The sequence below is a fragment of the Nicotiana tabacum genome, chromosome 13 (assembly GCF_000715075.1).
Source record: "Nicotiana tabacum cultivar K326 chromosome 13, ASM71507v2, whole genome shotgun sequence".
NCBI lineage: Eukaryota > Viridiplantae > Streptophyta > Magnoliopsida > Solanales > Solanaceae > Nicotiana > Nicotiana tabacum.
In genome coordinates this window covers 46,808,242-46,829,109 of record NC_134092.1, presented here as the reverse complement: position 1 = coordinate 46,829,109, position 20,868 = coordinate 46,808,242, and positions in this window count along the sequence as shown.

The following is a 20,868-nucleotide window of genomic DNA, read 5'->3' as shown; positions in this document are numbered from 1 at the left end:
AGAGCTGATCCTTGAAAAGGCTCACCGTTTGCGCTATTCCATTCACCCAGGTGTCAAGAAGATGTATCGTGACTTAAAAAACACTATTTGTGGCAGAATATGAAGAAAGATATTGTTGATTATGTTTCTCGATGTTTGAATTGTCAACATGCAAAGTACAAGCATCAGCAATTGGGAGGGTTGACTCTGAGATTGGAGACACCGCAGTGGAAGTGGGAGCGCATCACAATGGATTTTGTGGTAGGCTTACCACAGACCGTGAGTAAATATGACGTTGTTTGGGTTATTGTGGATCGGTTGACTAAGTCCACACACTTCATTCTAGTGATGACTTCTTATTCTTCAGAGCGGTTGGCTCAAATTTACATTCCAGAGATTATCCGCATGCACGATGTGTCCATTTCCATCATTTCTAACCGGGGCACGCAGTTCACTTCCCATTTTTGAGAGTCGTGCAGCATGATTTGGGCACGTGGGTTGAGCTGAGTATCGCATTTCATCCTTAGACTGACGGACAGTCCGAGCGTACTATTCAGATTTTGGAGGATATGTTGCGGGCATGCTCTATTGATTTCGTAGGTCAGTGAGATCAATTTTTACCTCTAGTGAAGTTCGTCTACAATAATAGCTATCAGTCAAGCATCCAGATGGCTTGGTACGATGCCCTATATGGGAGGCGATGTCGTTCGCCGGTTGGTTGGCTTGAGCCCAGTGTGGCTAGATTGTTGGGCAGTGATTTGGTCTGTGATGCTTCGGAGAAGGTTAAGGTGATTCAGGAGCAAATTTGTATAGATCAGTCCAGGAAAAAGAGCTATGCGGACCGGAATGAGGAGTATATGCCCGCACCAGTTTACCAGTCCAGGTACATTTCTATGTCCGTTCGAGGACGAACGTTTCTTTTAGAGGTGGAGAATGTGATAATTCGATAGGTCATTGTGTACCAGCTCCTTTATCTGTGTTCCGAGACCTCCCATAGCTCTATTTGATAATTTATAACTTGCGTGCGTGGTCCATGTTATTTTTTCGGAAAGGTATCATGTGCAATTTTAAAGAAAATATGATTTTTGATTTAAAATGAGACTTGAGTTGACCACGTTCAATGTTCTTGGTAATCGACCTCAAATCGGTGTTTTGACGATTTCGGTAAGTTCCTATGATCATTTTTGGACTTGTGCGCATGTTTGGTTGGGGTCCGGGGTTACCCGAGGGCGTTTCAGTGCATTATGTCAAAATTAACAAAAGTTGAGTTTTAAATTGAAAATCATGAGTTTTGATGATCTATTCTTGATATTTGATACTATTTTGGTGATTTGAGGTAGCAAGCAAGTTTGTATGATGTTATTATATATCACGTCCCGAGCCTGGGGCGTGACCGGCACTCGGTGCCTCATCTATCCTTGCTTATCAACTTGCGACTCAGGAATTCTGGACATATAATGTCATACTTTGGCCAAGGGCCACATTGCAAGAAAATTTGCGAAGCAAAATATAAAACTGAATAGAGACTAACGCTGAATAAATGTTAACATAAAGCTGGGCCGGCAAGGCCGTCATAACTACTATAACTGACAAGCCAACAAAATATACATACAGGTCCTACAAGCCCAACCTACTGCACTAACTGACAGGATATGTCTACAAGCCTCTGTTGATGGATGTACTATGATCGGAATAGAGTCCCGACCTACCCATAACCTATCTACATATATACACAAGATGTACAGAACACTTCTAGACCTGGCAACTCCGAAGGACGGGGAGCTTACCGATAAAGCTGAACTCGGGAAACACCTACTGAGGGGGTCTACCCGTCTGTCTGTCTGAACCTGCACGCATGAAATACAGTGCCCCCAGAAAGGGACGTCAGTAGAAAATAATGTACCGAGTATGTAAGGCAATATACTGAAAGCTAAAACTGAACTGATAATCTGAACATATGCTTACCTGCTGATATTGACTCAACTCTCTTAATATAGTAAGTAAAATAGCTGTCCGGCCCTATAAGGCTCGGTATATATATATATATATATATATATATATATATATATATATATATATATATATATATATATATATAATAACTGCTCTGCCGTAGTAGGCTCGCTCATAGGCGCTCGCCCATACTAGGCTCTATATCTCGGCCATTCTGGGCTCTCTCATAGGAGTTCGGCCATAGTAGGCTCAGTATATAACTTACCATCTGATTAGAGGTTGCCCAATAGGGGCCTGCCCATCGATTATAGCTCGATGGTAATGAAAATACTGTAATACTGTATATATAGGCTCTCAGCTCTCTTGACTAGAACAAGACAATACTCAATTGAATATGAAGTCCCGATAAGGGAGAATACTGTAACTTATGAGACTAGAAAATCTACATAAATTCCGGGACATAAATTTTTTTCCTTAAACCTCGTTATCAAACTTGTGTAATTACGAGATCATGCAAAATGAAGGAAGAGCTTAGCCTTAACATACCTGAGTTGATTCTCTTGACAATCCCTCTAACACCCATTAATTGCGACAAAACACGTAACACCGAGATCGAAATAGGAAAACAATCCGTATGAAATGCTCAAAAAAATAACGTTGCTATTGCAAAATCATATCTGTTGAAACTCTTTCTCAAGAGATTTAGTATTAACATTACTATTCAATGGAAAGCTTGGCTGAAATGTTTCTTAAGAGGTTAGAACTAACGTTACTATATAATTGAAAAGCTTGGCTGAACTCTATTAATACCTTCTAACGAGTGTTTGTAATGGAAAGGACATTATAAAGTTAATCACTTGAACACCTAAGGACAAATGAAGTAAAGATGAAAATCTTCTAAATGGTTTTTACACGTAATAAAGAATGTAGTCACTTTGTGTTTATCACTTAGTTGCCACCTTTCAATTTGATGTATGAGTCATTAGTTTGAATAGTGGGCTGCCACATAGTCATATTTTAAACCTTATCCAATAATTTCCTAATTAATTAGGTAATATCCCACTACCCAATAATTAATCAATTGCCCACATAATTAAGAATTATCTCAATTTATTTAAAATGCTACTCACTTTTAACATACCTTATACACCTTACTATTATGGTCATGTGGTACCTTGTATAGCACTAGTCCATAAATACCGAGTATTTTAGCTCGGACCGAATTTTACTCCAAAATGCCAAACTTTGACGAAATTCATTTTCTTCGATTCGCTTACCCTCTTGCCTTCACGAATTTACTTATCCCTTGTTTGAAATAACATAATACTTATAATCCCAAAATAATCTCATTCCCGAGCTTACATCGATTAACTTACGACGAAACTTTAACGTAAAAAATAAATACGGGATGTAACATCTCATTTTCGAGCTTTCATCAATTTATTTATGGCGTACTTCCACATAAAAGAATATGGGGTGTAACATCATTCCCCCCTTTGCTATATTCGTCCTCGAATGTTGACTGATGCACTTATTATTTTCATGACTTATGCTTTCCGAATACTTTAGTACTCCTCTTGCCATCTACGCAATTGTTATGTGAATGAATCCCAAAGGCCAAGGCATTCCCCCATTTAGGCCTCTTCCTCATGCCACGACTTGTAATCGTAATCTTTCCAATCTCTGAACTATTACTACCTTCTATCATGCAGCATGTATGACTCTAACCTTGTAAGTATGCCTATGCAATCTTCTCTCCTTTTTCCTCCAGCTTTTAGCCAACCTTTAGGCCTCACTTTGTGAACATATACAGAGCTTGATAAGATGTCCCTCTGGGCAATGATAAGTATACTGAAGTTTTTTGCTCGGTACTTTTTCGAACTTCTGAATATTGCTTTATCTTATTTCATAGACCCGGCTTATCAATTCGTATGACTTTACTGCACCTAGATAGGTCATACTATACCATAACTCTTACTTCAATTTATTATTACTGAGGTTTGCTATCAAACTCCAGGTTACTCTCGTTGCTTATTCTATATGTATAAATCTAAGTCCTTTAATGCTTCCTCATTACTTGTTCATCTTAAGAGTGACGGCCTAATCTCACCTCATACTTTGTGACTTGTGTCCATCCATTGTTGATTCACCTCAATATTGATTTATCATCTGCCATTGCTAACTTGATCTCTTATGTAACACTGCCGCTAGTGCTCACGTCTCATTGGGGATATCTAGAGTAATCAGATTGATCTACCTGGGGGCGATACTATACTTCCAGAACCGTATTTCATAGTATCCCAATGTGATTCACCTTACGTGGGTAATTTAATCCCATACAATTCGTGAAATCCTATTCAAGTCATTACTCAATCGAAGGCCCAAACGTCATCCTTTATCCATCACAATTACACCCTCATTCTATTACCAGGGCAACATTCCATTTCTTCTAAATGCCATTAGTCATAGACTCCTTTGAGTTCATTAAGGCTATACTGAGCTTTGTATAACTTAGAGAAACCATCAGTTCTTCTTGTTTTCATGGGCTTAATCCCGAGGACTTATCCATTCTCGTCACCTTCTCACTTGCCTTTTTCTTATCCTTACTCCTGTCTTTCTAAAATCTTGTCGCTCTACCATACTTTAGCTTGTGACCTATACCTATTTATACTATTCGCAACCTTCTTTCAACTTGCTTGCACCATAGATTTCCTTATGTTAATCCGGAGCATCAAGTGAGACATCATACCGTCTATAACTCCTCTTCACTCTCTTGGCTAAATCTCTCGGTACTTAGAAACCATAGGCTGGAAGGTACGCCACTGACACTACCACTATCATTCCTGGATACTGAATCCCAACACTTTTAACCTTCTATCCGAAGTATGGACTATTCACGATCTTCTGCCTTTGAGTATCTCGTGCGTTGTTCACATTTACCTTACTTACCTTAAAACCTCGCTTTGTGTCTTCTATCTCTTTCATGACCTCCCTTCCACATAGGTATAACTCACGTCCATAACTTAAAGCTATATTATAATACTTGCACCTCTGGTGCTTATACAATCCGGTTGGAGCTTCGTACTGACTTCTTATGAGGCTAGTACATTTCTAACCGGCTTCATCATAAGGCCGTTATTAAATTTGGTTGTTGTACTATCTCTCTTGCACTTCTGATATTAAGAGTGATTCTGCAATGTTCTCAATCACGATGTCCATAATTTTCTGGGTCCAATAATCAAACTCCTCATTTCCCTAGGTGATGTAATTCTTTAGTTTCCTCTTTCCTTTGATCAACCTTTATGTAGGTTTAAGCTATCTTCCGATCTGCGGCTCATGGTGTTAGTTATTACTTTATCCCTTCAAGGACGCTATGGAATATCCATGATTCAAGCTTCTAACAATTCGATCCCTTGTCTATGACCTGGGCTCAATTCTTTTATTTAACTTATACCAGAATCTTCTACCGCTATATTATTGTCAACATATATGTTGCATGGATAATACTCCAAACTCTTAAGTGCGTTCATAACGTAACCAACTTTGGATCATTAATCGAATAATTCCTTCTGTTCCTTCTCAGCTTTCTTTAAACGTAGGTAATTACTTTTCCTGGTCTTTCTGCCTCCTTGTTGTGCGCATACTTAGCTTATCTTAGTGCCCACGCATATTGAAATTCCATATAACTCATATGATCTTGGTTATCACTTTTGATTTTACTTTCCGTTCATTAGCCACGGTAGGTGCCATTTTCTTATGGAGTGCATACAATGTTGTTGCGAGACTGTTGTTATAAGACCATTCCCTCCTTAGGTCACTGGGCTTAGATTGAAGCCTTCTTCCTTACTTTCTCAGCTAGTTTTTCATTGTTGTATTTAGGGAGGATCCTCTGACTCTTGTAAAGTTGTGAGCTTATTACGGACCCTTTTGATGTCCTTCCTTGCCTATAATTATTCGTAGTTACTTATCTCTATGACCTTGTGCTTGTAGGGTTGCCTCTGAACTAATATTTTGACTGTCTTCCCAGTGGCACTCTCTTTTATTCCCGTAACATTCATACGGTACCTTTAACTACCCCGACTCCTATCTGAATATTTCCCAAGGGTCCTGATGTCATATCTGTGAGACTGGATTCTCCATGTTGGAGTTCACTATGTTTATCTTGCATGATCTGCTGATTTGTCTGTAACCTCTTGTCTAGCCATAACTAGGCTCTTCCTGAATCAACTGCTAACTAGTCGTTGGCCCATTCTCATATCAATATTCCGCGTAATCTTTCTTGGGTTATTTCCTTTGTCTTAACTTACCTATCGCACTAGCTCGTTATTCATCAATAACATCTCGGGCAGGAATCCTCACTTCTTCTCCTTGACGTCGTGTTTGCATAATGTTCTGGAATCGTAGCATATCTGTAGGCTTTGAATAAGTGCAATCTCATCCCTCTTTCATTTTATCGCATTCTTCCTTTACCATTCCATAATTACTATAACCACTTAATTCTGACTTAATGCCACATCACTCCATATTCCCCCCTTTAGATGAGTACTAATATTTAGCGCTACGACGATCTACCTATAGATGTTTTACCTCTTTATCTTTGGCATCGTCTCACATCATTGATAACCCTTACTCGCTTTGCGGTGATCCTTCTGTACCGAGGATAGAAACTTCCCTTACTCGTGAGGGTGACACTTAGTATAACTGGCACATACAGTCCCTTAAGCTTAACTTTGCTCACATTGCTTGCTTTAGGGAAGCGTCTTCTTGAATGGCCTTTCTCTGAATTTCTTATGAATCTTCTTCTGTTGTCCATTCTATTATCGCTGGAACGCAATTTGAAATTCTCATGATGCCGATCATTATCAAATTACTCAGTCCCTAATTCATATTTAGCTTACCTTGTTCACCAGCTCATACTGATTTCTATTACTTTGGGGTCTAACTTTTCCTCCTGACAATCGCGTTAGAGTCACGAACTTATTTCTCAAAATGAGGATACAACCTTATGGCCTATACTCTTTTGTTGTCTCCAGGCCTGGCACCTCTCATCTTTTCCTTCCCTCGATTATAGACTATGTAACACTTAACATTCTCTCTATACTAGGGACGAGAGCTATACTAAGATAATATTATCCCTTTCAAGGCTTCTAGTGCCTATCTTTGTAATACTCATATCTAACCGTACTATTTTAGAATGCACCATCTGGGTACCTCACAAGGAGATCTATTAGCATATTTGCACTATCCTTCGGAAATGTCAACTAACGCAAACATTCCATCCCCCATTTTGGGTCACTCTAACCCCAGCCAGATCCTGATATCCGTCTTTATGTTATACTACTTTTGTTAACTTCCATAGGACATAAATGAGATGGGTGTGGCCATTTGTACATACCTCTGCTACCATTGAAGGTAACTCAAAATGCTTATATCTCCCGTCCTGAATGGTAAATAATGATAGTCTTCATTAACTGGGCACCTCGTACCCTTCTTCACCTTGCTTCTTTTACTTGTTGAGACTTGTACTATCTTCTGAATCTCTGATTGCCTTTCACCATAGGGGTGGACAGATATCCTTGCCTTAAGGCTCCTTATCAAGAGGCTTACACGTCTTAGTACACACATGATCTACTGAAGACTACATGATCTACTGAAGACCTTACATTTCCTCATCATAAGCATCATGAAAAATCGAGTTCCTCTGACTCAACTCTTCCATATCCGCATTCAATCTCTTACCAACTGGAGGTATCGCCATATTATGGATAAAATAAAAGCTAGGAGTTTGAATTCTTATAAATGAGCTCTACCATACGATCTAGAGTAAGAAAAAAGAGTGACAGTCCTAAATGCCCTGTAGCCTCCTGCTTATAAGTGTGGTGCACAATACACCCATAAACAAGACCTGCTCTGATGCCACTTTTGTCACGCCCCGAGCCTGGGGCGAGACCGGCACTCGGTGCCTCATCTACCATTGCGTACCAACTTACGACTCAAGAATTCTAGACATATAATGCCATACTTTGGACAGGGGCCACATTGCAAGATAATTTACGAAGCAAAATATAAAACTGAATAGAGACTAACGCTGACTAAATGTCAACATAAAGCTGGGCTTGCAAGGCCGTCATAACTACTATAACTGACAAGCCAACAAAATATACATACAGGTCCTACAAGCCCAACCTACTGAACTAACTGATAGGATATGTCTACAAGCCTCTGCTGATGGATGTACTATGATCGGAACAGGGCCCTGACCTACCCATAACCTATATACATGTATACACAAGATGTACAGAATACTTCTAGACCCGACAACTCCGAAGGACGGGGAGCTTACCGATAAAGCTGAACTCGGGCAACACCTACTGAGGGGGTCTACCCGTCTGTCTGTCTGAACCTGCAGAGTCCATAGAAGAAAACTTCGCACGAGTATCCCAAATAAAAGCCAAATATATTAAGCATCCCTTGTCAACCATACGCTAAGCCTTCTAGAATGGGATTATCCAGCTCGTAGAATGACCAAGTGACCCTCTCTACTCTAATCTAGAAAATTCTGGCATAGCTAAAGTCATAGTCTTGGCATGATAATCAAATATAGCATCATGGGAATAACCAATCCATGCCAAGAATTACCTCGAAATCCACCTTGTCCAACAACAGAAGATCAAACATAGTATCATGCTCATTAATAATGACCACACAAGATCGATAGACCCTGATCAACCATAATAGGATCTCTTATAGGCATACACACAAAAATAGGAATATCTAAGGAATCAAAATACATACCTAAATATGATGCAAAATAAGATGACGCAAACAAATAAGTAGAACCCGAATCAAATAACACCAAAAATCTCAGTGACAAGCAAAAATAATACTTGTGATGACTTCATCAGATGCCACCGCCTCAAGTCTAGTAGGAAATGCATAACAATGGGCCTGAAGCTCCACTGGCCTTTCATCCACCTCTAGGATGACCTCAAACTAGATGACCTCTTCCTCCTATATCCGACTGATCTCCACCTCTAGCTGGTTGGGTAGGTTGTGTGGCAACAAGGCTAGAATCATAGCCTGATTATTCTGCTTAGATATACCACTCTGAAATCTATGACAATCCTTCCTCATATGCTCCAAGTCTCCACACTCATAGAACTCTTTCTACTGGCATGGCTACTGGGACTTAGTATATCCCTGACAACCAGAATCACCACCATAATAACCATGAGCTAAAGGCACATTGTATGATGCATGCCCGAACGAGTACTATGGAAACCATGACTAACTGGAGCACCATGAGAAGTCTGAAGTGTTGAGGAACTAGTCTACCAGAATGGCCTCTACAAAAATGTCCCATATCTCTATATGAGGAACCACTGAACCCTCTTGAATGATGAGGTCTTTTATTCTTCATCGCCTCTATCCCTGACCATGGATGTGCTCAATCCTCTATGCTATCTCCACTACCTGATTAAAAGTAGACCCTATCTTTTTATCCCTATCCATATTGAGCTTAATCCCAAAATTAAGCCCCCAAATGAACCTTCTCACCTTCCCTATATCGATGAAAATTAAGAAATCTTCACAGCAAGATAACTCTACAAACCTCATCTCATACTCAGTAATTGTCATACCATCCTAATGTAGATGCTCAAGCTAGCTATGCAAAGATTCTCTCCTTGTGAGTGGGATGAGCTTCTCTAAGAAAAGAGTCAAAAATTAAGTCCAAGTGAGAGAAAATGACCCTACTTCCCTATTTTGATCATAAGTCTGTGACCATATCTTGGCTAGCCCTCTCAACTAAAAAGTAGTGAAACCAACTCCATTGGAATCCACAAGACCCCATCACACAAAATATCATGGCACCTATCCAAGAAATCCTAAGCATTAGCTATGGGATCACCATCAAAACATGGAGGATCTAACTTTTAGAAGCAATCCATCCTCTTTTTCTCATCAACAAAACATAGCGAGCATAATCTCTAGCCTAACTACAACAATAGGTTAAACTACCCTAAGAGGTGGAATAGTTGGAACTCCTGGAGTTTGGACGTTTCTCAAGTAGTCATATAACAAATAAGGCATAAAACAAGAAGAAACATATCTCGTATAAGGAACAAATAAGCTTAAAATCTACCTCCAAACATGGTATAACCTTAGCGTCCGCATATACATTCGTCACTTTGCATATATGTCATCGCCAAACATGTAGCTTGTAGCCCATAAGTCCATTTTATGAATATTTTCTTAAAATCAAGGTTAGTCAGGATACTTACCTTATGAGGAACTCAACCTTCCAAAATGACCTTTTCTCTGTCACTGGACTCCAAACGCACCAAATCTAACCAAATAATACACAACAAGATCAAATAAAGCAATAGAAACTAACTCTTAACGATAAAGCTTCAATCTTTAATCAAATCTCAAAAGTCAACAAAACGTCCACCCCCGGCCCACATGGTCAAAACCCAAGTACAAGGTCGGATCACATTGACCCATAACACCACAAGTTCAAATATGTGATTAGTTCCCAAATTAGAGTTCAAATCAGTATTCAAAACCTTAAAATACACGTTTTCCAAGTTTGGACGAAACCTCAATCTTTATTATTCAATCCCATATTATGATGTTAAATCTAGTGATAGATTCATGTATAGATTATAGATTTAGGTTAGAATAACTTACCTCAATCTTGTAGATGAAGATATTGGTAAAGACCTCTCAAAACCATGCTACCTAAGTCTCCAAAATGGTTAAAAATGAGATAAGAAATTACAAAATCGGGTCGTTAAATATTGGGCAAAAACCTAATTTCAGCGCCTGCCATTGTAGGTCAGTGGGCTTGGCGCTCAACTTATGTTTTCCCCAAAACCTATTGATTTGGGCTCCCCAGCCACTGATCACTGTGATATAGGTGCTCAGACCAGCTGTGCCTCCAAAATTGTTCCAAATCTTCTTCAAAGCACGCTAAAACTCACTTGAGCCCCTTCGGGCCCTTTCCAATTATCCCTTCTAGTTCGTACATCCTATATAAGCTTGTTCAAGGTCTCAAAATACTTTCAAAAATATCACAACTAAGAATCGAGATCAAAGCCAAAAATATGGACTTTCTTAGGTTCTTCAAATTCCAATTTCACGGATATGTCTAAACCACTTTCAAACCCTTTGGATCACCTCAAAACCATTCTAACAAGTCCAAATAAGCTATATGTATGCAGACCTTATCCCTACCTATATGGACCTATCCAAGGGCTCCACACACAAAGAGAAACGAAGTAACACAACACTTAAGTCAAACTTATAAATTCTAAGGTTCTTCAAATTTTCAACTTTCAACCAAAAGTTTTGAATCCTCCCTATGCCACTTAAGACTCGATCCGAACATACGTACAAGACAAAAAATCATCATACGAATCTTTTGGAACTTTTAAATCACCAATCCTAGTCTTTTTATCTAAAATGTTGACTTTGGTCAACTCTTTTAACGTTAAGCCTATAGTTAGGGACTAAGTATTCTAAATTTGTACTCTCGCACCTCTTGGGACCCAAATCACCCATCCCCACAAGTCATAAATTATCAAATTAAATGAACCCATGGAAAGCTTCAAATATGATAATGGGATTCTAGTAATCAAAATAACTGGCGGATCGTTACATTCAAGACATACAAACTCTTATAGTCACATATTCATTCTGATGGATAGGAAGAAAATATATCATAAGGAGTTATACAAACCTTGGATCTCCCAAACCAAAGATAATCTTATCCATCTTTGTCCTTATCCCCATCTGACTCATCCATAAGATGTAAGAATTAGTTCCATCGCATTAATGAACTACTGAGATCCCATTGATACGTCTATGTCATAAGACTTTAGTGGTCAACTAGGTCGATGTTGAAGTATTCCCAATTTCCCTTTGCATCTCAAGCAAGCTCTTTCTTTTATACCTAAACTTTCCAAGTGTAGTTCTTAAACACATAAGACTTATTATATAGCCATCTCGCTAACCAATCCAACTCTGCAACAGTACACTCTATTATCCTAAAGGCTATGGAGGTACCCGCTAAAGCTCCAGCAACTAATTGTGAACACTTAGCTATCTTGTAGATCATGATACCATCTCTCCTATTTCTAGGGACATATCGGACTAATAAGTCCTATATTACAACATCATTTAAGTGAATCCACCATGCCTAAGTTGCAGTCTATAACTGGACACTATGTCCTCCAAACTGGCTTGCTTGTATATCATGGGAAAGTATCTTGCACCTCGTCCGCGACATCATCACAAGCCGCCAGCACCCAAACAGAAAACGTGTCCCACCAACGCATAGGAAAGACATGAAAGGATGTCAGAATCCTACTCCAGGCCTATAGTATGAAGAGTAAATGAAAGAAAGGAACACTTTCCTAATACCTTTGTAGCCTCTCGCTAATAGATATGGAGCTTTATATATTCTTAAACAAGACTCTACTAAAAAACTATTCATGACTCGTAAGACCTATGAACCTAGTGCTTTGATACTACTTTATCATGATTCAAATTTCACTAAAGTCGTGATAGCACCCAACCCGACCAGATTAGCGAACCAAGCAACATAAGTTTAACCCACGGCAGAAGAAACTTATATAGATAAGAAGCAAAAATGTAAAATTTTATTAACTACCCAAAAACTAGTGTCACAAGTCATGAGTCACTAAGAGAAAATTTACAATAGCAATGAAAAGAGCGCTACGACATTTGTTCGAACATACATAAACAGAAATATAAGATCCTCGTCTACCCTAAAACAAATGGCAGATAATAAATGGAATGCTGATATATCCTTAATGCCCTCTCTCGGACTCTGCAATCGCTCAGCTCCAGAATCTGCACACAAAGTGCAAAAGTGTAGTTTGAATACAACCAACCTCGTGTACTTAGTAAGTATCAAAACTAATCTCAACAAAGTAATGGTGATATTTTAGTCAAAAGATACTCACTTTATATTACTTATGCAATTCATAAGCACATTTTAATAATAAGGTGCACAATCAAGGAGGAAAATAATAAGTATGTTTTTTCATGTAACAATGTCAAAAGCTTATACAAATACACCAAATCTGCATATAGAATTCTCCATTGGGGGGCGTCAAGCTAAAGACGTTCTTCATAATTTCAGGAATTGGATGAAATAATTGATGATTGCTCTTCAGCATAATCTGAGAAACCTCGTGCAATATCAATCTGAATTTTGCAAAAGTGAAAAGCAGACCTTTAAGGAACTTTAGTTGTCATAATAGACATAGTGTTATTTTAGCATTATGCTTAAGCAATGATTTTGCTTCCAATTATGCACATAATAATTCATTTTGTTCAGATGCTTCATATTTATACCAATTCTAACTATTGAATAATTCTCTCTGTTGCTGCATTTTTATTTTACTCGACATATTTTAATGACTTTAATGAATGACTAAATGAACACAAAGCCAGTATTATCTTGTTTATAGTGATATATATATATATATATATATATATATATACAAGGATGAGTATATCACCTATAAAAGATAAGTACCAAGAGCCCATCACATACATGAGACACTTACAAATACTTCTATGAGATAAATCCTCAGACTCCTAATACGCCTTCTCAATCTGGACTGGAGCCCTATGTCGAAAAGAATATTATGAATCCAAGATGTCTCAACAACAGTATATGCGATAGCTCTGCACTCAGCCTCTGTAGAAGAGTTAGAGTCAGTTGGTTGCTTTTTTGCACTCCACGATTAGAACCCAAAAATACTGCAAACCCTGTGGTAGAGAGTCAACTATCAGGACAACCAGACCCATCAACATATGAATAGGCAACAATCAAAGAGGTGGATGCGGAGGCTCGTAAGAACCGTCCAAATGTGATACCCTGAAAATACGCTTGACTTAATGAAAAGGAGTAGTAAATGAGTAGTATGCGGAGCATGCATAAATTAAAAAATAATTTTAATAGCATTGACAATATCTGGACGAGCCATAGTCAAGTATTGAAGAGTGCCAACCATACTTCGATATTCACTAAGATCTGAAATTAACTCACCATCTATAATAGAAAGAGAAGTGCGCGAAGCAACAGTGTTGTGAGTCGGTATGCATGTATGCATGTGAAATTTAAGAAGCAAATCAAAAATATAATTTTGTTGTGACAACTGAAGACCATTAGAAGAACGAACTGCTTGAATACCAAGAAAGTAATAAAGAGCACCTAAGTCTTTCATGGCAAATTGTCTAGAGAGACAACTAATTTATCAAGGGGATAAGAATGGCTGCCAGTAAGAATGATGTCATCAAAATAAAGTAATAAAATAAGAATACCAGACAAAAAATGGTGAACAAACATGGAAGCATCTAATTTGCTGCAAAAAAAAAAAAAAAACAAGAGCCAGGAGAAATGAACTAAAGCGATAAACCAATCACGTGGTGCCTGCTTTAAACCATGATGCGCTTTGGTTAGTTTGCAAACATGTTGAGGATAGTTAGGATGAGTAAAACCTGGGGGCTGCTTCATAAAACTTCCTCATTAGGAACACCATGCAAAAAAGCTTTACTGACATCAAATTGATGAATAGGCCAAGAAAAGAAAACACTAACGGAGAGTACAATACGAACAGTGGCAGTGTGGGCAACAGACTAAAAGTTTTATGATTATCAATGCCAGGTTGTTGATGAAATTCCCATGCTACAAGTCGTTCCTTTTATCGCAACTAATCCATCTGAGTTATATTAATTACGATAAACCATTTACAACCGACTAAGTTCAAGTGAAGTTGAAAAAGAATAAGAACCCGAGTATTATTTGCTAAAAGTGCATTAAAATCATCTGCCATGGCATGCTGCCACTTTAAACTTTTCACTGCCTAAGAGAAACAAGAAGGATCAATTTCTTGAACAGTAGTGTTCAAAGAAAATATTTGTTTTGGTTTAGAACCTAGAGCGAGTTTGTATTGAATGAGCAAGAGATACTGAAGTAGGACGGGAAGAAGTGCTAGTTGGCAGTGAGGTAGGTGCATGTCACGACCCAAAATCTAACCATGGTCGTGATGGCGCCTATCGTGTTACAAGGCAAGCCTACTTCCCAAAAATATTACTACTAAACCGATTATAAGAATTTAATAAAATGTTAGGATCGGGAACTCGGGTAGTGCGGAATTTAGCCAAACAACGGTATAATGACAATAACAAAGACAATGGAAGTTGATAACAACGACAATTAAAGTAGATAAAGAAGACACAAATTTAACGTGGTTCGGTCAAAGTGACCTACGTCCACAAGCGGAGAGGAGCAATTTACTATAACAATAAGAGTACAAAAGAGAGTACAAAATTAGAGTAAATACTCTAATTAATCCCAAATACCCTAAGAGAATAACCTCACAAGATCACTCCAAAGAAAGGGTTTATACAAGTGCTTCCCAACACTTAACTCTCATACAAAACACTCTTAATAAAGGAAGAAAGGAAGAAACAAGAATTGAAGACAAGTCTTGTTGGTGTGTCTAAAATGAACTAATTGCCTTCCCTTTTATAGGCAAAAAAGTCTTGGCCTCTTAGGTGTAAAAGAAGAGATACAACTTGTGCAAATGATGTCCACCACATAATGCAATATTTTTGGGTCCCAAAGAATATTGCCAACAAAGTCTACACTTTGCAAAGATGCTTATGCTTATGTGAGATGGACTCCATTAGCCAAAATATTGGCCATAATTACAAATCTCCACCTTGGCCTAATTTTGGCTGATATAGTAAATTTGCTCCACCTTCTCCCCAAAAGCCTCAATGGGCATATGTCAAAATTTAATGCCATCAAAATCAGACAAATTGTCTGATACCGAAACTTAGTAGGGCCTATAACAGTGGATCTCAATAAAGTATACAACGAACCAGATCTGTGTGCTTTCATGATGAAACGAGCACCTTGAAAAATTTTCAGAACTCCAGCTTCACAAGTGAAATTGCACCCAAAGGATTCTAAAGTGCCTAGAGAGATGAGATTTTTCTTCAACTCAGGAATATATCTAACATCAGTGAGAGTTCTCACCACATCATCGTGTATTTTGACCCGAATTGTACCTTTGCCAATAACGTTACAAGTAACATTGTTATCCAATTGGACAACTCCACCTGCAACTGAATCATATGTAGAAAACAAGTCCCTGCTAGGACACATATGATATGAACAACCGGAATCTAAAATTCACTCATTGTCTAATCTGAAACTAGTTTCAGTTGCTAAAAATATAGTTCCCTCAATCTCATCAGTTGCTACACTAGCTTCGGCGGTGTCAGTATTTTTGTGCTCATTTTTCTTTCTTTGTGCTTTTCTCTATTTTTCAGTTTATAGTATTCAGAGATATTGTGACATTTCTTATGACAATAGCGACACTCTAAATTATTGTATCTGGAGTTGGAGTCGGATTTGCCCCTAACAAACAAGCTAACTTTCGCTTGAGTTCCGCTAGTTTCCCCAGTAATATCATTATCTATCTGTTCTTTTGATTTTAAGATAGATTTAATATCCTTATAAGAGATATTATCCTTTGCATAAAGCATAGTATCTCTTATATGCTTAAAAGATGGGGGTAGAGAACAAAGTAGTAACACGGCTTGATCCTCATCTTTAATTTCAGCATCTATATTACTCAAATCCATAAGAATGGAATCAAAGGTGTCAAGATGAGAGAGAATAGAGGTACCTTCACCCATACGAATTGTATAAAGCTTCTGCTTCAGGTAAAGTCTATTTTTCACCGTCCTCTTCATATATAAGGTTTTCAATTTTTTTCACATGCCTTTAGCTGTGGTTTCTACAGAAACTTCACGTAAAACCTCATTTGAGAGATTTAAAATGATACCTGCTTTTGCCTTTTTGTCTATGACGGCAAACTCCTCATCCGTCATTTTATCCGGCTTCATCTCCTTTCCTTGCAACGCCAAGTCTAAGCCATCCTGAATTAGGATAGCTTTCATCTTTAATTGCTACATTCCGAAGTTTGCTCTTCGGTCAAATTTCTCAACATAGGTCTTTGTTAGTCATTTCGGCTATTAAAATTAACCCGGTTAGATCCGGCTCTGATACCAATTTGTTAGGATCGGGAACCAGAGTAGTACGAAATTTAGCCAAACAACGGTATAATGACAATAACAAAGACAATGGAAGTTGATAACAACAATAATTAAAGTAGATAAAGAAGACACAAATTTAACGTGGTTCGGTCAAATTGACCTACGTCCACAAGCGGAGAGGAGCAATTTACTATAACAATAAGAGTATAAAAGAGAGTACAAAATTAGAGTAAATACTCTATTAATCCCAAATACCCTAAGAGAATAACCTCACAAGATCACTCCAAAGAAAGGATTCACACAAGTGCTTCCCAACACTTAACTCTCATACCAAAACACTCTTAATAAAGGAAAATAGGAAGAAACAAGAATTGAAGACAAGTCTTGTTGGTGTGTCTAAAATAAACTAATTGCCTTCCCTTTTATAGGCAAAAAAGTCTTGGCCTCTTAGGTGTAAAAGAAGAGATACAACTTGTGTAAATGATGTCCACCACATAATGCAATATTTTTGGGTCCCAAAGAATATTGCCAACAAAGTCTACACTTTGCAAAGATGCTTATGCTTATGGGAGATGGACTCCATTAGCCAAAATATTGGCCATAATTACATAAAACATTTCAACATTTGAATTTCTCATAAACTAAATCAACTCTAAATATAATTTTAGAAATACGGAAATGAGCCCCAAATATCGGGGTGTTACTAAGTCATGAGCGTCTAAATCTATGAACTAAGAAATGCAAACTTTCTGACTGTCAATACAGACCAAGAAATGATAAAAGGAGTAACAAGGTCATGCAGACGCTAGCAGCTACCTTGCAATCTCCACAGATAACCGGCCTGAACTCAACGATTGTCGCACTGTAACTCACCTGGATCTGCACATAAAGTACAGGGTATAGTATGAGTACAACCAACTCAGCAAGTAACAGAAATAACTAAGGAACTGAGCAATAGTGACGAGCTAAGTAAAACAATCCAATTATTTATTTTCACAATTTAAAATATAAACAGAAATAAACAGGTAAATTCCATAACTCAGTAAATGCCACAAAGAAGTTTAGCAGATAAATGCAGCAACAACACAATTACATAAAACCTCACAACAGTGTCACTCCATCACTCATCACTCACACTCAGTACTCAATACTCAAAACACTCAATACTCTGCGCTCACTGGGGGTGTGTACAGACTCCGGAGGGGCTCCCAAAGCCCAAGCGCTAAGCACGGACAACTCACGTGCCATCATATCAATACCTAGATCTGCACGGTCAACTCACATGCTACGCGGACAACTCACGCGCTATGGTATCAATACCTGAACCCACACTGTCAACTCACGAGCTACGCAGACAACTCACGCGCTATGGTATTAATATCCTCACAACTAGGCCCTCGGCCTTACTCAATCATGTACCTCACTAGTCTCACCATCATCAACAAATAAGGGAACACAGCCCATATCAAGTATCACATCATATTAGCAAATAATAGATACTGAGGTAAACATGTACAATAATTTCTACGACTGAGAACAAATAATGTGAGCACGAATAAAGCCTAAGCATGATCTCTAACATGAAGGCAAACAAGTTCAACAACAAATAAACACATAACCATAGATAATTGTCATTAGGCCTCACACCCTCACGGGACGGACCAAGTCTCAATCCCTCGTGGTGCACACCCACACGCTCGTCACCTAGCGTGGGTATCACTTCCAAACAATCACGTGATGTCAAATCTCCAGGTTTATACCCTCAAAGCTAGAGTTAAAACTGTTACTTACCTTAACAGCGTAAAAATCAGACTCGGTCTCCAAATGCTCCGAATCTATTCACAATCAGTACAATACCGTCAATACATGCTAATGGAATAAAATCCACAAGAAAAGCTACAAAATTAGACCAAAACCTGAAATTGACTCAAACCCGGCCCCTGGGCCCACGTCTCGAAATCCAACAAAATTTATAAAACTAGAAAGCTCATTCACTCACGAGTCTAACCATACCAAATTCATCAAAATCCGACATCATTTAGTCCCTCAAATCCTTAAATTAATCTCTTAAATATTCCAAGCTCTAACCCCCTACTTTCACTCCAAAATCCTACTGATTAATGATGAATAAAGCCATAGATTCACGAAATTTATACCATTATGGGTTAGAATCACTTACCCCTACGTTGCTCCTTAAACACCTTCAAAAAATTGCCTCTCCCGAATTTCTCAAATCCAAAAATTGAAAAATGAAGACAAAACTCACGTTACTCTTCGCATTTGCGAAACCAGCCCAAAATCCTCCTCTCCGCATCTGCGCCCAAGGCCTCGCACCTACGGGCTCGCAGATGCGGCCAATTTTTTGCACCTGAGTTCCCAGCCTTGGCCTTCCATTTTCGCATCTGCGGCTCCCCCAAATGCACCTGTGATCATCGCACCTGTGATTCCCAATCCGCAAGTGCAGACACACCAGAACAGCAGCTCCAGCTGTATTTTCCAACTTCCAAACTCCCCGATACCCATCCGAAATCATCCCGAGCCCCTCGGGACCTCAACCAAAAATACCAATAAGTCATATATCAACATACCAACTTAGTCGAACCTTCGAATCACTCAAAACAACATCAAATCATCAAATTACCCTCGGATTCAAGTCTAAGAACTTCTAAATTTCTAAATTCGGCAACTGATGCCGAAACCAACCAAACCACGTCCGAATGACCTCAAATTTTGCACACACATCACAAATGACACTATGAATCTACTCCAACTTCCAGAATTTCATTTTGACCCCGATATCAAATTTATTTCCACTGTCGACCGAAATCGCCAAATTTTCAATTTCGCCAATTCAAGCCTAATTCTACCACGGATCTCTAAATCACATTCCGGACGCAATCCTAAGTCCAAAATCACCTAACGGAGCTAACGGGACCATCAGAATTAAAATCCGAGATCGTTTACACATAGGTCAATATCCGATCGACTTTTCTAACTCAACTTTTTAACTAAGAGGCTAAGTATTCGTTTCACTCCAAAACTACTCCGGACCCAAATCTATCAACTCGATACAACTCAACACCGTAGGTGCGCAAGCGCAGGCATGCACTTTGGGCTACAGATGCAAAATATGGGCTCTTTAGTGAGTTCCGCACCTACGATGAAAATTTTTGCAGGTGCGGCTTCGCAGAAGCGGAAAAAGAGGCCGCATGCGCGATTGTGGTAGGCAGAAAAGCCCCAGCTCACATAAAGAAGCAGGAATGGGGAAACAGGGCTATAACTCTCGAAACGATCGGCCGGATCATTACAATGCAGACGAAGAGAAAACACTAGAGCAATACTCAGTAGAAGGATCTATGATAGACACATGATCAGTGGATTTTAATGTAGATCACAAGGGAGAAAACACTTGAGGGAGGTGGAGAAGACGACTTAGAAGTGGACACACTACAGCTAAAGTGGGCATGTGTCTGCAAAGGAGATAAAGGTGCAGTAACTACAAGAATCTCAAGAGAGCAGTCGGATGAAGAGACAATTGAAGATATGTCAAAACTAATCCATGGACAACATGTGGACTGATATAAACACGATCAACTGTAGGATCTTGACAATGGTATCCTTTATAATTAAAAGCATAACGTAGGGAAATACATTAAACAAAACATGGATTAAGCTTATGAGATGCTTGTGAAATAACAAGAGGGTGATTGAATCGTTGTCGATTAAAACTTAGTTGACTGAATTTGAGTTTAGTCGACTAGATTCTGCACAGTGAATAGATAAAAAAAAAGTAAACCAAGCAAACTGAAGGATAAAGGGACACAACAA